Consider the following 19799-nt stretch of genomic DNA (forward strand, 5'->3'; position numbering starts at 1 on the left):
ATGAGTTATTGCTATTATCTATGACATTATTTAAGAAAAGAAACTATTACTTTTCTTAAATAATGGCATAGTATAATGCCTGTTTACTGCCCTTCCGCAGATGTCTGGCATCCGCGGCAGTTCTGATGTACTGCGCGCCTGCGCAGTACATCAGAGTTGTGGTAAGCAGCGGAGAAAGCAAGATCTCCGTTGCTTTTTAGTGTTCGCTATGTTAAATGAGTTTAACATGGCGAGACAGTTAAAATAAGCAACGGAGATGTCCGTTGCTTATTTTAAAACTGTCTCGCCATGTTACACTCATTTAACATAGCGAACACTAAGCAACGGAGATCTTGCTTTCTCCGTTGTTTAAAACACTGTCTCGCTATGTTAAATGGGTTTAACCTAGCGAGACAGCTTTAAAATAAAAGCGGAGATCTCCGTTGCTTATTTTAAACTGTCTCATATGTTAAACCCATTTAACATAGCAGACAGTGTTAAAAGCAGTTATACTAATGGAAAAAAGTCCGGGCGACCGGACCTTTTTCCATTAGTATAACTCGATTTACAATGGGCACGCTGGCCAATCAGCGTGCACGTTTTGGGGGGGGTCATGGTATAATAGGTTCTGTTTGCATATCATGGTACTTTATGACTTAATGTTTCTCATTATGCAGGATGCTGTGACCGCTAGATTTAGCTATTTCAATGATTGATGTTACTCTTGTGCTCTTAAGTTAGGGAAATCAAGCTGATTTTATAGCTTGAACTTTATTCCTAATTATCAAGGCAATTTTCAATATTCGTTTTAGCCTTCTGAAATATTCCTTACTAAGCTCTGTTCTAATTTGTTCAAGTTTTATTGCTGACCTTTTGTCTACTCCCAAATATTTATATACTCCCTCCTCTTTACATTTTTATACCACATTTTTGCCCTGGGTTGATATTTTCTTGTGGCTTCAGTTTTCTTGCTATAAATGTTGTTTTTGCACATTTATCAGTCTAAACATCATACTTATATCATCTGAAAATGTGTTATCCATTTGTAATTGTGCTTTCAAGTACATATTTGATGAGCTATACTATACTAAATTATCCAGAAAAAATAGATGAGATATTTTTATATAAGGTTGTTTTTTGGAGATTAAGCTGCAACTATAGCCTAGTTTGTTATGTAAACAACTTAATTGGTTAAGAACAAGGCAAAACAGCAGTGGTGACAAAGGATCACACTTTTTCATACTCAGTTGTAAAGGGGTTTTCCTCTTCTATGGAAATCATCAACCTATGGTGTAGCTAATGCATCTGTAACCATTCTATAATCCATGAATGTGGGATGATACTAAATGCTTTTTTTCTTTTTCTTTTTGATGTATTCTATCCATGCCATACTTAGGCTCTGCCCCTTTCTACAGCACTTTCTGTTATGGTTTTACTTAACAATAATTGCTCCTTTGTTCATATAATCTTCGTTTGTTGGCTTTTTGCGCTATGGCCACAACTAAATCTTATCTAAGGGACTTTACATTCTATCTGCATCAATTCTGTTATATAATGTATATGTTGTGAGAAGGCAAGTTATTGTTCTATAATTCTTAGGACGGCTTGCCAACTGGTATTTAAGGATGGTTATAGTTTTTACTTTTTTGAACTAGGTTGTTGTCTTTTTGGGATGTGCATAAAAATATTTTTTTTTTCAGGGCTAAATCTTTATAAAATGATGTTAATACATTTTTCTAAATTTTGTGTTAGTTTATCTGATTGTTACATTTACAGCATCTCATTTCACATCCTCTATATTGCAGCTTCTTACCACTTTTTTGACTCCTCTATCTATTCGGCATCTTTATGATATTCAACAGGGTCCTCTGAAATGTATTAATTTCTTCTTTTGTTTGTTGTGTTACTATTACGTTTGATTGGTCTCCCAGTTCTATCCATATCCTTTTCAGTCTTCAGTTATTTATTTTGTTCTTTTCCTTTATATTTGTATGTATACCTTGTGTTTTGCTGTTTTTCTTGTTCTTTTATCATTTTTGACCTACCTTTCTTCACGAGAAAGGGCTTCAAAACATACTTTTTCCTTGGCAGTTTTATGAGCACTTTTTCAAATAGCCAAACAACATAAGAAGATGTACAAGAAGAATTTGCATATGCATATAGCTAATTATCAAGGCATATATATTTAAAATTATCTTACAAGCATCACTTCATTACCTTCTTAAAGATATCTATCTCACGCTAGTAGAAACATTCCTAAGCAGTTTTCAAGTATATATTATAGCTGTAAAAATTATAGATTTACTTGGTTTTGATTTCAGTTAATGTGGGGATCCCTAGATGAGGGAAGAAGAGTATTTACTAACTTTTTTACCAGTCCGCTGGCAATTTGTCAAAAAGCTAATAATAATTCCACTATTATGCTTGTTAAATTATAAAACCAACAAATATTTAATTCAGTTTTTTAAATGCGGCTAATCTGTAATAATTTAAGTGAAAACAGTTAAATGATCAATAAGAATAATAAATACAACGTAATATTTCCTATTATTTAATGTTTTATTGTCTATCAATCAGAAGAGACATATTTTGAATACCATGCAGGTTTAGTGACTCACTGCTACAATCTTAATTTAGGTAAATGTTCTAACACAACTTGAGGATCTAACCAGTTTTCTTTACATCTTTTTGTTTCTGTCTGTTTTTGATAAATTATAGCTACATCTGACTAGCTATACCAAAACATGTAATCTGAATTTCAATTTAACCATTTATCTGTATGTCTTAATGATTGCATTCTGAAATACTGAAATATTCAAATACTGAAACACATAAGATTGACAAATCATTTCAGATATCAAATTACTTACCACCCAAAACACTAAACATGCAAAAGATTGAAAAAACAAAACATTTCCCTTTTGGGATCTTTAAACCATAACATTATAATAAAATTCAGACATGATTTGTCTGGATAGTGGCAGTATTATGGAAAGGTGTAGGGTTAGAGTTGGGGACAGGTTTAGGGTTAGAATACATTACTAAGGTGGGGCAGAGGCAAGTGCTGAAGGACCAAGAACAGTGGGAGAAAGAAATCTGCTCTGCTGGAATGGAGTTGGTGGATTCAGCCTGCTTTCAGACTTGGTTAAATCTTTTGGTCTATTGAAAACCACAGTAGTGAATCTCACCAATGTAGTAGAGAAATTATGCCAACAGTCCAACATAAGAGTGTCGGTGGATCAAATTAGCTTGAAGGGGACTGGATTTGGAAGCTTGGATGATAGTAGTAGCTTCAGTGGGGTTACTCCAGCTCAAAGAGAACACCCACAAAACAGCAACCAATCAGAGCAGAGAGATTTACATATAATGGTTTATGGAGGAACAGAGAGGGCGGCACTTCCTATAATGGCTGCATTACTCTAGCACAGTGGCTTGACGATGAGAAGGAATGGCATTTTATCACAAATTTCAAATCGGAAGGAGGTTATCAGAACAGCAGGGCTATGGTTGAACAATTAAACATCTTGGAAGACCTCACTTTGAGCTATCGGAAACTACAAATAGAAAATATTTACTTGGGGTATGTATATGAACAGAGCGTGTGCCCAAGGGCCTCCAGATGTGGAAGTTCCCCTCAGGACTGGTATGAGATTCTCTCTCTTACATAATAAACTATTGAAACTTTTTAATAAACAGGGCTGTGAGTTGTTAAAATGTTTAATGAAGGACAATAACAAAAAAATGGCCAAGTTGGTCGATCAAATTAAAATTGTGGACAGTAATATACAAAAGGATTTATTGTTTGAGTTTAAAAAAACAGACTATTTTAATATTTTTAATAAAACTGATAACACTGTTAAAGACATTAAGGAAAGGAAAAATCGTAAACTTGTAAGGGATGAAAGAGATTACAAACAAGGGAAAGCTTATCCCTTACCCCCCTCTAGGTCAGTCACATGCTGCTAGAGAAGAAACTGGTGTTAGTCAGGAGATTATTAGTTCCCATCAAGATGAATTTGAAGAAGGTGAATATACCCCAACCCTTTAGAGTACCCTCCTCTGAGGAAGTCTGAGAGTCTAAGGAACCAGAGAGGAGAGGGGCATTACTATTAAAATTACAATCAGTTTGACAACAGCAACAAGAGGGCATGGGGGAGAACGAGAAGGAATACCACCCACACGAGGAATTGATGGATGATGTATTACCCTATAATATTATTTACAATAGAAATGGTGATTTTAAAATTTATAATTACAGCAGCATAGACATATGTGAGTCGGTGGCAGATCTATTTGAGAAAGACCTGTCCTTTGTGCTTAGTAAAAATGCTACAATAGATGAAGCCCTAATAGATTTAAAATTATACACCAGGAAGTTAAATTTTGATTTTTACTTCAAGGGCACTAAAATGGTATCTGAAATAAATAATACTTGTAGAAAATCAAGTGTATTTAAACCCCCATTACACCCCACTGTTCAAATCTTTAAAAAAATGAGTGAGAAAGATATTAGGACTATGTTGAACTTTAACTGAAGCTGTAGAGAGGAAGCAAATAATATCACTAAGATTGAAATGGGGTTATTAAAGAACATCTGTAGAAATACTGACATCAGGGTAATGAAACCCGACAAGGGAGAGGGTTTAATTATTATGAATTATAATAGTTATGTTAACAAGATGTTAACTATTTTATATACAGATATGTATAATGAAATCAGTGCCAATGAGAAAAATATAGCCTATAGGAAAGTTGATATTACTTTACAAGAATTGGTGTTGAATCATGATATCACAGAAGATGAGCATTCCTTTATGGTAGTAAAGCATCCAAGAATACCTACACTTTTTAGGGTCCTAAAGATACATAAAGATCTCTGGGACCCCCCTCTTAGACCTATAGTGGATACAAGAGCCTCCAAAACTTACACTGCAGCTAGATTTGTAGACAATCAACTAAAGAATGTATTGAAAGAATGTTTGTGGATTTTAAAGGATTCATGGGGTTCTTTAAGCAAAATTACTAATGATAAATATCGTGATGATTTAATTTTTGCTACAATCGAAATAAGAGATTTATTTTCCACAATACCACATGATATTGGGATTGAGTGGTTTTATGGTTTTCTTTGGCAATATACTAATTTAAGACATGAGTGTATCCTCACTATTAGAACAGTGATGGAAATGGCCCTAGAGACTAACATCATTATTTTTGAAGGACAATTATTTAGACAATGTAAGGGGGTAACTATGGGGGCAGCGTGTGCCACCATTTTTGCTAATATTGTATTGGCATTCTGAGAGAAAGAGATGGTTTTCAAAAGTATATTCAGTGAACATTGGACATTTTACGGTCATTTCTTGGACAACAATTATTTTATGGAAAGTAAGTAAGGCAGAACTAAACAACTTCCTGGAATTTATAGGTAAGTTTACTGACTTTCTATAATGTACAAGCACTATAACGAGTGATACCACTCATTATTTGGATATTACCATACTAAAAAATGTGGGTAATAAGCAATTAATGTCCAATATATTCAGAAAACCTATGGATTCCAGCACTCTCCTTCACTTTGATAGCTGCCACCCCCTGTCTCAAAAGAAATCCCTAATAAAAGGACAGGGAGTAGGGATAGCCAGAATGGTGTCAGAAGATGAGGAATTTCTATCTCAGCTTAATATTTTAAACAATATGTTGATTAAAAGAGGATATCCTGGAACATTTGTGGACAGTATATTAGAGGAAGTGGTGTTGAAAAGAGAGAATGGACACTTTATTCTTTGTTAGGGAGAGAAGATGGAATTGAAGAAGTTGTTACACAAAAATATAAGAACTGTCATAAAAAATCAGGCATTTTTAGACTTAATAATCAGTTGTATGATATTAGAAGTATATTAACACATAATTGGAACATATTTAGTGTTAACCAGGATCATTTAGATGTAGTGGGTGCATCTCCAAAGATAGTATACAAGAAGGATACCAGCCTCAAAAATATGATTGGGGCACACAAGAAGGTGAATACAAAAATGGGGGGCATGGTAAAATGCGGATTTTTGTCTGCAATGTAAACATATCTTGGAGGACAAAGAGGTACATATGCCTAAATATGGGAGGTATTTTCTACAGAATAAGTTCACTTGTAGCAGCAAGGGAGTTATATATTTAGCAATGTGCTCCATGTGTTCTTGTTTCTATATAGGAAAAACTATTAATACATTAAGAACTAGAATTTACCAACATAAATTTTGATATCAACAAGAATGATCTAAAAAATGCTTTAGCTGCTCATATCGCCTCTCAATTAGTACACAGTTTCAGGTTTACCATCATAGACCAGGTTACTTTAGGGGAGAGAGGGGGACCCTTGAATGATTATTTGGAATTAAAGGAACTCAGATGGCAAATGAGAACCAATGCCTCTGAGTTCCCTGGCCTCAACAGTGCCATCTCTATAAGTTCTATTTTGAAATTAAATGCAGAATTTTATATGTAGCATTTTTTTATGTGCACAGACATCAATTTGATGTTAAGTATTTGGATTTTTGACTCCTCTATCTATTCGGCATCTTTATGATATTCAACAGGGTCCTCTGAAATGTATTAATTTCTTCTTTTGTTTGTTGTGTTACTATTACGTTTGATTGCTCTCCCAGTTCTATCTGTATCCTTTTCAGTCTTCAATTATTTATTTTGTTCTTTCCTTTATATTTGTATGTATACCTTGTATTTTGCTGTTTTTCTTGTTCTTTTATCATTTTTTGACCTACCTTTCTTCAAGAGAAAGGGCTTCAAAACATACTTTTTAGATACATGGCAGCTTTATGAGCAGTTTTTCAAATAGCCAAACATAAGAAGATGTAGAAAAACAATTTGCATATGCATATAGCTAATTATCAAGACAAATATATTTAAAATTATCATACAAGCATTACTTCATTTCCTTCTTAAAGGTATCCATCTTAGGCTAAGAGAAACATTCCTAAGCAGCTTTCAAGGATATATTATTGCTGTAAAAATTATAGATTTACTTGGTTTTGATTTCAGTTAATGTAGGGATTCCTAGATGAGGGAAGAAGAAGAATATTTATTAACTTTTTTTACCAGTCCATTGGCAACTTGTCAAAAAGCTAATAATAATTCCACCATTATGTTGTTAAATTATAAACCCAACAAATATTTAATTCTGTTTTTTTAAATTTGGCTAATCTGTAATAATTTAAGTGAAAACAGTTAAATGATCAATAAGAATAATAAATAAAACATAATGTTTCCTATTATTTAATGTTTTATTGTCTATCAATCAGAAGAGACATATTTTTGAATACCATGTAGGTTTAGTGACTTACTGCTACAATCTTAATTTAGGTAAATGGTCTAATATAACTTGAGGATCTAACCAGTTTTCTTTAACATCTTTTTTGTTTCTATCTGTTTTTGCTGAATTATAGATACAGCTGACTAGCTATACCTAAATATGTAATCTGAATTTAAATTTAGCAATGTATCTGTATGTCTTAATGATTGCATTCTGAAATACTGAAATATTCAAATACTGAAACACATAAGATTGACAAATCATTTCAGATATCAAATTACTTACCACCCAAAACACTAAACATGCAAAAGATTGAAAAAACAAAACATTTCCCTTTTGGGATCTTTAAACCATAACATTATAATAAAATTCAGACATGATTTGTCTGGATAGTGGCAGTATTATGGAAAGGTGTAGGGTTAGAGTTAGGGGCAGGTTTAGGGTTAGAATACATTACTAAAGTGGGGCAGGGGCAGGTGCTGAAGGACCAAGAATAATGGGAGAAAGAAATCTGCTCTTCTAGAGTATACAACCTTGGCAATGTATATCAGCATTCTACTGGCCTTTATTTTAGCCCACTTACATTATACAGCATCCTTCAGCTGTACATATTTTCCTTTTCTTATATATCAGCAATTGGCTCCTTCTCTTAACACATACATATTGTTCATCACTGCCTTGTGGTAATCATGACACCCCTATATTTTTCCTTTTCTACTGCATATGTTGTCTGTGACTACACCATCACATCACTGAACTACTGTGCATTAAAATCCTTCCTCCACTATCGAAGGAACCCATAGTAGTAACCATCTGAAATATCTGGACTAGTTAGTGTAAGTCCCAAAAATGGAGACTAAATGGCTGAAAAAAACGGACTTAGATATATCAAGTCTGAGATGGCCATTTCCCAGAATAGTCCCTTTTCTCTGAGTAGTGATAATCTTGGCTTGTATATAGTATATATAAATTTGGGGGTGTTTAGGGATTGCCCCCATATCGGTACACTGATGTTCAAGATTTTCTCTTCTCTTGAGTTTTCAACTTCATCTTCATTCTGTCGGCACTCGACATTATGAGTTTCATTACATTTCAACAGGTAACCAGAAATTATACTATGTTCAAAATAACATCCTCTTTACTAAGGTTGTTGTTATTTTATACTACTTTAATAAAGTAGTCAGGAAAGTAGAACAAAAGGGAAGAAGTAAATGCCAACAAGTGGCAGGGTTGCAAGGTGTGAAAAAATCTAGTAATGTATTAGTAAGATAATGATATACAGGTGAAAACTCTGTATGAAAAAAATATCTTTATTGAAACCAGCTATTTGTTCAAACATAGCATGGAGAACATATTCTGTGTCTCCAAGTGCAGTGTGAGTGGATGATATATTTGTTGTTTGATGGTGTTTGGTGTGCTGTGATCTCTTCCATGAGTGTCCTTTGAAGGACACAGGTGAAGAAACTTTGATTTTTGTTATTTTATATAAGTTATACAGCACTGAAAGTACACGCTGTTTAATAGGATGGTTGTCCTCCTATCTGGACCTTTGTGTTGAACTATAACTGCTCTGCTTTTGAGTGGAAGCTATATTTTGCTGTTTGGTCATGCTTGGTGTGCTGTTGTCTGTTCCCTCACTGTCCATTTAAGGACACAGGTGAAGAAACTTTGATTTTTATTTTATTTAGCTCCACAGTACTGAATGTACATGCTGTTTAATAGGAGTGTGTCAACTGTTTTGATCTTGAGAAGACTCTATATTCTTCATTTGGTGGTGCTTGAGTATTGTGGCATTAAAGTAGTTATAGGTTATTATACAATGACCCCCCCATTAATATTCCAAAACGTGCATGGTGACTGGCCAGTGTGCCCATTGTAAATCCCACAATATACCAACAGAAAAAGGCCTGGACTTTTTTCCGTTGGCATAAAGTGTCCAAAACTGTTTTTTTTTTTTTTTTTTTTTTTTGTTTTTTTAATAAATGTTGTGTCTTTTGGCTTTTCCCGATTAGGGGTCGCCACAGCGGAACTCTGGTCCACTAATGATTGGCAGTAGATTTTTATGTGCTGAGTTTCCGGCCCTGATGCACAACCTTCAACTAAGGTACGCTCATTCACGCATGTCTTCACACAGAAGACACATTAGCTGAGAATCAAACAGGAAAACGTCTTACTGTCAGGCAACAACGCTACCACAGCACCACCTCCGCTTTTTTTTTTTTAAACAGAGCGGTGGAGACTTTCTTTTCTCCGTTGTTTCCATTTCAAAGCATTGATGTACTGGGTATGCATGGGAACGTAAGTCCCATACCCATGCGCAGTACATCAACACAAGGAAGCAGTATACCATCACCAGCAGAACAGTAATGCACCATTATACAAAGACATTATTTAAGAAAAGTAAGTTTTTTTTTTCTTAAATAATGTCATTGTATTATAGCAATAACCAACTCCGTGGTTGTGGTATATTGAAATTTACCCATGGTTGGCTTTATTTAATCACTCGAGCTTAGCCCTCGTAATTAAACCATGCCAACCGTGGATATATCTTCAATATACCACACCACATTGTCGGTTATTGCTTAAATAACAACTTAGTTGTTTGTTAGTTAGATTAATGTATAAGAGTTTGCAACTGATTATTATGGATGATTTAAATTCATATGTTATTGAATATTTGATTAATCAGGAATACTTGAATATATGTATAACTTGTGGAATATTGCTAATAATTTCTGATTTAGAAAAATGTGCATTGATTATAAACATTTGGAAATTTTAAGTTTCTCATACTGACTGTACATGTAGTAATGGAGTATGATTAAGGTTTGTTTCTGAATTTCTTAAAAAAACTAGAAGTTAGATTACTTAGATATAAAAAGTAATAATAAGAAGAAGAAAATAAGGATGGAAACAAGGGAAATAATGCAGAAAAAATGCAAAAAAGGCACTCAGACTTCGAAAACAAATGAATAAATACTGAGCTTCCTGTAGCTGCACCAGAATTGTAAGCCAGTCCAATTGTATATTATAACAAAAAGGAACATCAAGCTTCCAACAGGATACAAAACAGCTTCCAGATTATTTAGCGCTTTCGTCTCTGAAAGTTCTGAGACTTCATCAGAATAAACCATAACCACATGCCTATGGTTATATAATACTACAATTAAACACATTTAAAGAAATAAGACATTTTTTTTAAAAAACTTGAAGAAAAATATACAGATCCGTAAAAAATATTTTCAGGAGGCAGAACCATAGCTACCTAACCAAAGCCTTTGTTTTTAATATTGGTAAAATTGAAATGTTTTCATTAATGCCAGGTTCTACAGTCACATTTAATTCAAGTTGCCATTTGAGTTCACTATGTTCTGTGTGAAGTTCCCACCATCCCCCTCTAGTGGTTTTCTGGATAACTTCCAAAATTCCAAACTTGAACTTCACAAACTGCCTGCATTTAACTGAATGTTTATATAATGCATTATTTTTGTTATGACTCCTAATACCATAAGTATGTTCATAGATGCGTTTTCTCAATGATCTTTCTGTTTTACCAACATAATAAAAATTGCAGGATGTACACACTGCCAAGTATACTAGTCCTTTTGTAGCACAATTACTTTGATGAATTATAATAGGTTCCGTGATAGAAAGTAAAACACACAGTAGTCCTTCAAAAATATAATTACATTGTGCACATTTGCCACATTTACTAGTGCCCCTGTTGTTTAATGTTTGAATGTGGGTAGGGTGTTCAAAGAAATATTTTAACTTTTTCCCCATCTTGTAAACAGATTGTGGCTGTCCACCTAAGGCTCTTAACAGGTCACTATTAGTAGTAAAAATTACCCAGTTTCTCTTCATAATGTCCTTAGTTTCTTTAAAACCTTCACCATATGGTAAAATCATAGAGTGACTGTGGCTCTCATCTGGTTGTGGTTTAAAAAAATGTGCATTTTCTTTACCTATACCTAGAATAGGTTTAAATCTTGCACCCCATTTATGTGCTACCTCAAGGCTAGTATTCAATATTAAGTCTCTGGGGTAGCCTCTTTCCAAAAAATAAATGAAATAATGTTAAACATTTCATTCTTGAAAATCTTCCCACTAAAACTGATATGGGCTGACCTTACTAATTGGTCCTTGAAAATATTATTTTTTTGTGTGTTTGGGGTGGTGGCTATGGTAATCCAAATAATTATTTGAAAGGGTTTCCTTCCTAAATATTTTGGAAACAAAAGAATGACTTACAAGATCCTTAACTAAAGTGACATCCAGGAAGTTAATAACAGAATCCGAGAAGGAATTTGTGAATTTAAGGAAGCTGGAAATATTTTCCAAATAATCCCTAAATTCATTCATATCAGTCACATTGTCCTTCCACAGAATAAAAATGCCGTCCAAAAAACATAGGTATATAACCCACTTATTTTGAAATCTAGGAATAAAAATGTTTTTATATTCCCAAGTGTACATTACCAGGTTGGCACAAATGGGGCACAACTGGCCCCATAGCCACACCCTTTATCTGTTTAAAGAAGGTACCTTCAAAAATAAAATAGTTATTATCCAGTAAACTGCCTCAAGGTTTCAAGGGATCATTTCTCTTCACTCAACCTCTCTTTCCCCTTTCGTTTACAGCCTGTGTCCAGTTGCTGCTGTATTTTGACGACATTTCCATTCATCCTTTGCCTCCTACTTAGACTGCATTTCCCCCTCCCCTGTGATCAACTTCCGCTCTGAAGTTACGTAGTCACTCTCAACTGGCGCCATTTTCAAACAGCCTTCTCATCCCTATGAAGGGAATTTCCTCTGATCCCTGAGTAAGTGTGCATGCCACTTAAGTGTTATATGTAAAGCTGTTATTGTTAGATCATTCTGTACTTTTTATTGTCTGTATACTGCTTTTGTTATACTGGGTTTTACTGACTGCTAACACTATGCCATGTGGTCTGCCTCTTTCAGTTGCAGTTGTGAGATTCTTTAACATCCAACTGTATCCATAAGGTTTTTGTAACCTGAGTTCCAGTTTTCACAGCCACTGTTTAAAGCATTACCTGTATGTTTTTCTGGGCACGACTGTAACTGATGCACTGCTTTTCTATGCAAGTATTTCTGGGGCTGGTCTCTATCTACTTTGTTATTTACAGCAAATGTACTGAAGACATATTAACTGAAGAAAATAGTGAAGTGGCTATAGAGTGCATTTTGTAAAGTGTTTTTACTTGCTATACAGTGTTTTACTTACTGCCTCATGTCTACTTAAGCTGCTTTGCTTGTAGATATAATTTTTCTCAAGTTAACTGATACTGTGCTGATTTATTTATTTATTTTCTTGTACACTCCCTTAAAGGGCTTACAGTAACCAATGTCTATTGATTGCATTTTGTAAAATAATTTACTGTATATATTGTGTTCTACTTCTGCCTCATTTCTGATACTTCTGCTGTACAAATCTATCTGCCTTCTCTTAGGGCCTCCTACTTTCCTTTCTCACCCCTCCATCGTTGTTGTTGCTTCACTCCCTCTAGCTCTTTTTCTATTAACAACCCTGTCTGATATCCTCCCTGTCTAGTTCTGCTATTTCTATGCTGAGACACTTCTTATATCATATATCTTCTGTCCTACATCCATCCTAATACCCCTGGCCTAACATTTATTTATTTATTTTTCCTCTTACAGCTGCTGTTCGCATTTTTCCCAGTGAGTACACCCAACTAACCCTGCTTAACTGGATCTCTCACCCCTTTGCAACTTCCTCGTGGCAAGAAATACAAGTACCTGCAGGGGCCTATTAGTTTAATTAATCTTCCTGCTGTACTAGGCAAGTTTCTATAGTGAAACACTTTAGTGCTTATTTGTCTAGTGGCATGCTTACTCACTCAAAGTGTTGGACTCCCCTACCCTTTCCCCTGAACTTTATCTCTCCATTCTTCTCTCTTTTTAGCAAATGTTAATATCAAGAGCTGCAAAACTGTACAGACCTAATAAAGCAGCATGTGTTAGGTTGCTATTACATGCATATGTTTCTGACCTCTAGGAATTGCTACTCTGCTCCACTGTCTTGAGGCACACTTTAACTGATTGTTTCTACTGTGGTCTGGCAAGCTGTCTCAAGGTTTCCAGGGATCATTTCTGTTCACTCAACCTCTCTTTCCCCTTTCCTTTACAGCCTGTGTCCCATTGCTACTGTACTCTAACCCAGCAGTTTAATGCTAAAGACACAGGTCATTTTTATACATTTATTTACCTAAGCCTCTACTATAATCGTGATGCGTGTGAGTTGTACTAGCCTATTGATTGGTTCCAGCTGATATGTACAACAAATAGTGTTCTACGCTCGCTTTGCTCCCTTCCCTGCTGCCATATTCCACCCACCCCCAGCACACCTACACTTATTCTAGCCAAACGTCCCTCCCATTACAATCACAGTCAACCACACCTGCAACACCAACTCTAACCACACCTCCAGCCTACCATCAACCTCCCACTTTGAGTACCATGATCCTACACACTCTACCTATACTCTTTACATGCACCCTTCTTGCACACATTACATCTTACCAAAGCACCATTATACCACCACCAAACAACTTCCACTGCACAACTACAGTCACCACCACTCATGTCACACCATCACACTACTCATACACCTCTCACAACAAATACACCCCAATGCACAACCCACTTAAGCTATCACCTCCACCACATAAACAAAAAGCATCCTTAATGCCTTACAAACTATCCCTCAACGTACTTTATCTATCACCCACTTCACCCAAACAAAAGGCTACCCCAAAACATAAACTAATTCTCTCATTACTAAAATTAATGTCCTCAGCCATAACAATACTTGTCCTCAGCAGGGACATCCACCCAAACCCTGGACCCCACAACTCCTCCACTGATAATCAGCCTAACAGCCTCACCCACCCTCAAATTACATCCAATAGGAAACCAACTGACCGCCTTATCTTAAGCCTAAATATCAGAAGTATAACCAATAAAATCCATGAACTCCAACATACCATAGACTTATACTCCACTGATATTATCATTCTAACAGAAACCTGGCTCAAACCTCACATAACCAGTGAGCAAATTCTCCCTTCAGGCTACAATATCCTAAGACAAGATTGGTTGCACAGAAAAGGGGGTGGTGTAGCTGTAATGTACAAACAGAATCTTAATATTCAAATCCTAAACGTATCCCCCCCCCCCCAAAGGACAAAGAAGAAATAATGTATACCAACCTAAAAGACAAGACCATTAATATAATAGGATGCTACTTCCCACCTGGGAACAATTTTCCTCCACGAGAAAACCTCCTCAGATGGGTAAATCATCACCTTCCACAAGAAACCATAATATTAGGTGATTTTAATATAGACTGGCTATTCTGTTCCAACCACTATCCAGCCACCATCTAAATCTTCATGGTTTTTTTCCAACTTATCCAGCCACCCACCAGAATAAATAAGAATTCCAACAAGCATTCTACTCTTGACTGGATACTAGTCAGTAAGAGCCCCCAATCATACACAGCTGGCTGCCTACTGAATAGCCTCAGTGATCATACCCCGACTTTCCTACTCAAAAAAACACATATATCAGGCTTAACCCATTACCCATCAGCAAATACATAAAAGTAAACTTTAACCCTGACAACTTCATCTCAGCTCTACAAAACTGCAACTGGACTCCACTAAAATATGTCAACTTTGATGATGCTGTCCAATTTTTCAATACCACCTTCCTTAATGTCCTAAACACCCATGCGCCCACAAGATTTACTAGAGTTAAAGCCCAGTCCTCCCCATGGCTACAAAAAGCCACTAGATCAGAAATGTAAAACTGAGATAGAGCCTGGAATCACTGGCGCAAGACAAGAAACCCCTCTGATAGACAGAAATTCTGTGAATTACGTAACAAAATCAAACAATTAATAAAACAGGACAAGATCCTATATTACCCGTCTGCCCTGAACTCCACCCAAAACAATCCTAAACAATTCTGGTCAACCATCAACTCCATCCTCCACCCAGGAAAAGTAGGAACACCTCCACCAAACAAAAACTCCTTTGAAAACATTATCACCTCTTTCAACACTCACTTCACACAAACCGTTCTATCACTAGCAAGACAACACAACCCCTCTCCCCTACCCCCTCCCAACTACACCTAGTAACCTGCCCACTGCATTTGCTTTCTCTCCTATCCCTACCTCCAACATAAAAAACTCTTAGCAAAAATAAAGCACACAAAACTAGCAACTGACAACCTCCTAGCTGAGTACCTTTAAAATTGCAGATGAAGCCCTAGCCTACCCAGTTGCAATCCTGATTAAACTATCTTTATCTGAAAGCTATGTCCCTTCACAATGGAAAATATCCCACATTATCCTTCTCCACAAAGGTGGACCCCTCCACAGAATTCACCAACTACTGGCCCATAGCAATTTTGTCTCCTCTATCAAAAATACTTGAGAGATGCATTCACTCTCAAGTTCTAAACTACCTCCTTGCTAACAACCTCCTATCTAACACACAACATGGTTTCCGACCATACCACAGCACAACCATTGTCTTACTTGCTTTCAATAATACAATCCTTCAACATAAAAACAATGGTTATTTCATCTCTGCAACTTTCCTAGACCTATCTAAAGCATTCAACATGATCTCTCATAAACAACTCGTCACTGTCCTCAATACTCTATCCTTCTCTCAATCTGTCACAAACTGGTTCCAGAGCTACCTGATTGACTGCCATCGATCCATTGTTTGGCATAATGATATATTCCCCCAACTCCCTGTCTCAATAGGTGTTCCCCAAGGATCCATCCTTGGACCCTTACTCTTCTTCATATTCACTAATAATCTAGCCTCTGCTACCAAACAGGCCACTCTCATACAGTACGCAGATGATTCTACCATCATCTGCTTAGCCCACTCCCTACGTGAACTTCAACGGACCACACAAGAAGCCTTTTCCTCAGTTGAAACTTGACTTTTAGATGCACAATTAATACTTAACCCAAAAAAACAAAACTCCTCATCTTCCAACCCACCAAACACAATCTAAACACCCTCTAATTTAATATTAAAGCCAATGACAACACCATTATCCCCGCAACATACCACACCAAATTACTTGGAGTTGAAATTACCAATAACCTCAAGTTTGACATCCACATCTCATTAACCATAAAAAGTACACAAAAAAAAACTAGGAGTTTTATACAGAAATAAGCAATTCCTCACCAAAACAGCCAAGCTTTCAGTTGCAAATAGCCACCTTATCTCCACCCTACTCTATGCCTCTCCAATATTTACCAACCTAAGGCAAAGTGAGTTAGGTAAACTCGAAGCTTGCTACAACAAAATAGCAAGGTTTGCCACTGGCGCAAACTACCGTAGCCACCACTGTACCTCACTTACTGAACTAGGCTGGCTAGAACTCCCTCACCTCCTTCAATGGTACCAACTCTCACTCGCCCACAAACTACTAAATAATCCTCTAAAAGACCCCTCCCTCCAAAATCTACTCCAACCCTATCATACCACCAGACCACTATGCTACAGCAACAAAAATCAATTACAGGTAACTAGAACCAGGAACTCTGATGGAGAAGCTTTCTTCTCCTATTTCATAACAAAATTATGGAATACCCTTCCTCACACTATAACTTCTGTGTCATCACACACTGACTTCAAAGCTGCTCAAAAATCTCATCTAAAAGAGCACTGCGCATGCCCCTGTAACAAACCTCTTTAACATCTCTACCTCAACCTCTCTAATCCCTTTCTTCTACCCCTCTAACTACCTTGGATTGCAGCCAAATACATTGCTTGTAAACCTATATCTCAGCTGTAATCTTAGCCACTGTTATTCAAGGGTAATAGCTGCTAGCTCAGCTATTAAAATACTTGCTAGTCTTTATGGCACCAGTGATATTACTGTTGTACCATTTAACTAAATACTTAATTTAATTTTGAACTATAACTGTTTACTACTATTGTTAAACAAAACCTACCTATACTTCTTGTAACTTGTAATTAATTGTTTTTAATTGTTGTTTTTATTGTGGAGCTTTTCTCCCCGGGCCTCCGCTGAAAAATGACCTGTCTCCAGTCTGATTTTCCCGGTCAACAAATGTAAATAAATAAATAAATAATAAATAATTCATTCCATAATTTCAACTGCAAAGTTTACCATATTGTTGCCTAAACTAGTAAACTCTGTTATGGCTTGCCTAAAAAGTTCAAGCCCCTCAGTGTGAGGAATAGATGTAAAAAGGTCCACCACATCAAAAGTTGAGAAACAACATGCATCACTGAACATTTCTTGTTTAATTCTGGATAGGAAATCCCATGAATCTTTCAATATAAATTCATTAGAAAAACCTGTGTTTTTTAAATAACCTGTCTATAAATACTCCAAGGGGGTAAGTAGTACTCCCTTGAGCTGCAATAATCATCCTGTAAGGGGGATTCAAAACATTTTTATGATCGTTTGGAATTCCAAAAGCTTGTGGAATTACTGGATGTTCATTCCTAAGAAAATTAAATAGTTGTTCCGAAATCACTCCTGGAAACAATGCATCTTCCAAACACAACTGTATTTTTCTATGAGATATCATGACTTCATTGTAGGATGCCTCTATGTATTTGTTTGTATCATAGAGTATTTCCAGCATACGTGTGCTATAATCTATGTTATCAACTAAAACTACCCCACCCCCTCTGTCTGGTTTCATAATTCTGAATGTATTATCAGTTCTTAACTCCCTCAAAATATCAGTTTCTTGTTTTGATAGGTTGCATAATTTCCTTTTTCTTTTAGTTAACAAAGCATACATTTCTTTGGAACAAATTTGTTTATATGCTGTAATAATGGGGTGGATCGGGGGGTTAAAAGTGCTCTTCCATTTAAACAAGTTGCTCCCACTCCCATTTATAAACCTCAAGCCTCTCTGTTCTTGAAACATAAACTGAAAATGTAATTTTCTACAGTATAGTTTAGTTTCAGTCAAAATGTCTGGTAAAGCAACTTTAAAACAAGGAACAAACTTGCCACTTTTCTTAAAAAGAGAAAAATGTGTCTTATTAATTGTGTTTCAGTGCAGTTAAAGATGTTAAATCCTTGTGAACACAATAATTTCCCTCCAAATATCTCTAATATTTTCAGTATTTTCTGAACTACCTTCATTGTTAAATAAAGATACAATGGCTTGTTCTACTTGATGTTCCTTCCCCATTGTCGTCCCCTCTGGTTGTTCCTGGTGCCCTTGGGTGCTGGGGTATGTTGAAAAAAAATATTGTTGTTAACATTATTTTGTTTGTTTCTGTTACCTATCCTTTCAGACCTTCTAAGGGCTGGGTAGTTTTCCTCATCACAAGCTTCTGTCATTTCTTCATTATAACCATTAGAATTTACCCTAAAATGAGTGTCCGGTTCATGTCCATTAGGTTTAAGTTCTGCATGTGTGTAAACTTTGGTGAGGGGGTAGGCTATTCCCTTCCTATATTCTTCCTCATATCTCTGTAATTTTTTCTTTTTGCACTGTAGGTTAAAATCTACCTGGTGTTCTGTTTTTTACAAACATACTGTCATATTTAGCTATGTTAAATTCAAACAGTAAATCAGAAGTAATTTCTCCATCTAAAACAGTAACTTCTTCCAAAAGTTTATTAATATTTATCACATTAAGTCTTATTAAATTGAACCAATTCAAGACAAAAACGGTCAAACATTTCAAACAACTCATGTTTTTCATTTTCTTTTAAAACAATACTGTTAGGAAACATATACAAACATAGACACTTGGGACCTGTTTACGTTACACACATTCATTTAAATATAAATTGTCACACTGAAGGTTTCTCACCTTCATTAGTTTATGCTCTAAGTCCAATAATTTCGTCTGAAGTGTTCTGGGAGGCTTTTGTTGAATGTCAGTCTTGTATCAATTCCAGTAAATGAAATATCCTGATTAATCCACTCTCTCATGTTCACCTTAGAGTTTTGTTGCTCTTGGCTCTGTCTGCTTGCTTGCTTCATTTTGGTTGATTTAAACTGGCAGTCAAGTCTGAAAAGTCTCCTTGATTCAGTACGCAATCCCTAGTTGGTCTTTTAATGGCTGTAGAAGATGCTACGGAGGCCTCTGAGTTGTAGTCTATGTAGTATGGTATTCATGCTACTTGTCTTCTGTGTAACCAAGGAAATTAACTGAGTCAAGGCAGATTCAATTCCATTTTCATTTCATTGGTTATTAGTATCCAAAGTAGAACTAGTGGAAATATTCCCATTCCCACTACTTGTAGTCGCTGGCATTTTTCCACACATCACTAAACTAGTGTACAATAAAATCCTACCTCCACTATGGAAGGAACCCATAGTGGTAACCATTTGAAATATCAGGACCTGCTAGAGTGAGTCTCAAAAATGGAGACTAAATGGCTGAAAAAATGGACTTAGCTATATTAAGTCTGAG

Source organism: Protopterus annectens, chromosome 10.part0 (assembly GCF_019279795.1).
Source record: "Protopterus annectens isolate FY-2018-M chromosome 10.part0, PAN1.0, whole genome shotgun sequence".
Lineage (NCBI taxonomy): Eukaryota > Metazoa > Chordata > Ceratodontiformes > Protopteridae > Protopterus > Protopterus annectens.